This window comes from Emydura macquarii, unplaced genomic scaffold (assembly GCF_026122565.2).
Source record: "Emydura macquarii macquarii isolate MOO-44397 ecotype Brisbane River unplaced genomic scaffold, CSIRO-AGI_Emac_v2 contig_719, whole genome shotgun sequence".
Classification (NCBI taxonomy): domain Eukaryota; kingdom Metazoa; phylum Chordata; order Testudines; family Chelidae; genus Emydura; species Emydura macquarii.
The window spans coordinates 1470655-1474559 of NW_027130856.1; positions in this window are offsets into that span (position 1 = coordinate 1470655).

A 3905-nucleotide genomic window follows, 5' to 3' on the forward strand; every position below is an offset into this window, starting at 1 on the left:
GCATAAGCTTTTGTGGGCTGCAACCCACTTCATCAGATGCTTTTCACCATTTGTGTATATGTTTGTCTGTTTTAACCTGTAAATAACTGTCTCATTTCTTTTTTCTATTTAGTAAATCCTTAGTTAGTTTACTATCGGAGTGGCTACAAGCATTGTCTTTGGTGTGAGATCTGAAGTACAGATGGACTTGGGATAAGTGACTTGTCTCTTGGGACTGGAAGAAATCTGAATCTTTTGTGATCTTTGGTGTATGGCAACCAACTATCACTAAGCCCAGCTTGCCTGGGTGGCAAGATGGACTGGAGTACTCAAACGGACTGCCTGTGCCTATTGTAGTGCTTCAGGAGTTCACATTTGTTACTGGGTTGGTGAAATCTAGTTATAGAATATACCACCAGACTGGGGTGTTGAAACAGAATACATCTCTGTTTTCACACCCTACACGCTATTGTAATAATCTTTGTACAAAATATGCCTTGTAAAGTATCATTTGAAAACTAATAACTGACTGGTCAATATTATCATTGTAAAAGGTATGGAACAACATTATATGTAATGTTATGAACATAACATGCAATCATGACTGAAGTGTTTACCAGACAGATCTGTGGAGTGGGTAAACCGGTTTCTCAAAGGCAAAGGACAAGTTCACACCCGGCCAGATGTCATCAAAGCTGATGGGCCATCACCTATCATGCAGCCTTTCTTTGGCAAGGAAAGGGGGCAGGAACAAACAGATCTGCATCTTAGCAAACAACTTAGCAAACCTCCCCCCACTAGATTGCATGTCTCCTTGCTCTCAGCTGGAAATAATTTTATCTAGGAGTCACTCTCAGTAAGATGCATTTCAAAGGATGACTGAACTATAAAAGTGAAGGGCAGAAAACTCCCCAATTTATCTCTCCCTATCCATCTCTTTTGAACCTAAGAAGACAAAAGAATCCAACTTTTTGACTTTGGGAGAGTTCCTGACCTGATGATTGGTCAATAATGCTGTTGGAAGTGTGTGAATTTTACATTGAACCAAACCTAGTTTGTAAAGTATTTTAGTACTAGGACGCGTTTTACTTTTATTTTCCACGTTACTATTTCTGACTTTAATGCCCTATTACTTGTACTCACTTAAAACCTGTCTCTTTGTAGTTAAATACACTTTTTTTTGTTCTTTAGTCAAAATTAATACAGTGTTGTGAACTGTGTGGGTAATTCCATTTAAGGGTACAAGTTGTTGTATATTGTTCCTTTAAAGGGTCTACAGACCTTTGTTATCTGAACAGTCCAGGAGAGGGCTGAATATGCATTTCTGGGGTGGAAATTCAGGACTGAGAGTATGCTGTGGTCACCTTGCAAGTAATAGCCAAGGCTGGTGGGAGCCAGAGTTTGGCTGGAGTGTTGCTGACAGGCTGCTGTAATCAGAGTTGCTGGACTAGAACTGTGGCTATACACAGACACTCAGAATGTGACCTGCATGTTCACAGGCTGTGAGCAACCCAGCTGGGAGCTACAAGAGTAAGGCATTGTCAGGCACCCAAAGTTACTGGGAAGATATGACCCAGCCACTCACTGGTCTGAACTGTACCTCAAAATGTCATCAGTGTCTGCCCTGCTTTTTTTGACAGTCTACCCTAAGATTGGCACTCACTGTCACGAACCATTTCAGACAGCGTGACACTAGGGACATTTTGCATGCACCAGCAGGGTCCACACAGGCTGATTAGTGTGCACCACATTGGCGCGCTTTAGAAATCACACCCCTCTAGCGCATATAGCTGCACCACATAGACAAACCCTGAGTCACTTACACTGACAACCTGATCCCTGTTCATCTTGCTAGCCACAGCCAACGTGAATGGAGTTTTCCAAAATACCATCCAGGTACACAGCAAGTCTATTAGTGATGTCACACGAACAGTCCAATGTTGCCGTGTTATTCCCGGAAGTAGTTCTGAAGCAATAGCATAGGGATTACATTTTAATATGCACGGCAAGTTTCAGAACGGTTGGACAGCCAATACACAGCTCAAGAGGTTCACTGTGGAATCTTCCCATGGCAAGATTTAGTTAGCACACTGAAGGCTGAGAAGGGATATGATTGCTGTCTATAAATTCATCAGGGAGGTAAAAACTAGGAAGGGAGATGAGCTATTTAGACAAAAGGGCAACTTTGGCACAAAACCAAATGTATATAAACTGGGTATAAACTGGCCATGAATAAACTAAGGCTGGAAATCAGGAGGTTTCTAATGATCAGAGGAATGAAGTTCAGGAACAGCCTCTCCATAGGATCTGTCAAGCAAACAACCTAACTAGTTTTAAGATGAAACTCGATAAATTCATGAGCATGATTAAATGATAAAGTTGCCTGCTGCAGGAGACTGGACTTTATGACTCAAGAGGTTCCTTCCAGTCCTATGATGGACAAAATAAAATGGAATTATCACAAGATTTTTTTCTCATGAAAGCTCAGAGCTCCCAGCAAGCTGAGCATTGCTGAATCCACTACATGGCTTCCCTTCCCTCACTGCTACAACCCCATTCAACATAGCTGCAAGCAGAAAAGGGTGGGGGGGTTTAAAGCACAGATCTACTCTGGAAATTGAAAAGGGGCACCTCCTTACTTAGCAGTCCAGGCAGTAGCAAAAAAAAAAAAAAATTTACTGCTTTCTACTCCTATTAGTGCTGCACATACTGGATTCTGTCCAGCGACAAGTTTGTGCTGTTCTCCATTATGGATGTTCTATCATCAATTTGCCAGAGGTTTGTATGGTTAAAACTGAAGAGTGAAAAAATCTAGATAAAGAGTTGGGGGATTTTGAGTACACGTGTTACTTAGACCCATGTCCACTATCTGCAAAGGCAGAGATACGCTTTTGTAAAGTGACAGTCTGCAGGGACTGCGGCTTGTTTCTATGGCATCCAAGTGTGTCTGTGCCCCCATTTCCCCTCACTCTTGGAAAAAACCTTTCCTGAGCTGGTAGAGAGATTTGGCCCTCCAGCCAATTCACAATTCCTCCATTTCTGGGGCAAACAAAAGTCTAAATGAAGAATCACAACTATCCCACTCAAAACTTCTCTCCTTGGAGCAGGGTTTTCCTCTCCCCCCTTCAGGAGGGGCAGTAGATGTTTGGGGGAGGCTGTGACCTCCCTCTGCCAGAGGCTGTAGCCCAGTGACCTTAACAAATGAAGCAGCTGTCCACTTCAGTCTCACACATGATTCACTCTTCCTTTGGGGCTACCTACCTCTTACAAGGGAGGACAGGGATCCCACACCAATTTTGCAGCTGTGAAGTGCAGTACTGCCTGTACTGCCACTAATGGCTCAAACTCTCTTCCAGCTGTCAGCAGGCTCTGCAGCTGAGCCAGCTCCCACCCTGAGTAGCCAAAATGGCTCCTGGTCCCAAGGAAAGATAATTTGATAATGAGAGTGGGCTAAACACAGGACTGAGAGCAACGGACTCCTGGGTTCAACCCCAGCTCTAATATCAACTCCCTTTGTGGCTTTAGTTAAGTCAACACCACTGCCTCCAATGTACCATGTGAGAAACCAGGACACAATTCCTCACATACCAGCTTTTGGGAGGAGGGCGGGGTGACAAGCAGTTAATGTTTGTGAAGTGAGTCTATATAAGTGCCTAACATTCACCAGGGTGCACGCAAAACCCTCCAGTGACTGAAGACTTACCAGCCCCAAGACCACCCTATCTACATCCTCCTCCAAAGTTTATTTGAAAGTTGATACCTCAGAATCTTTTCTAAATGGTGGCAGCTCTTCACAAGCAGCCAGCAGGAGATAGGAAAGGAGCAATCTTCATGGTACCTGGTAGTTCAGGGAGGTTTGGGAGCACCCAAAGAACTGTCACATGGATCTTTCCCCAAACCCTGAGGTTGTCACTGGACAAGAGTCA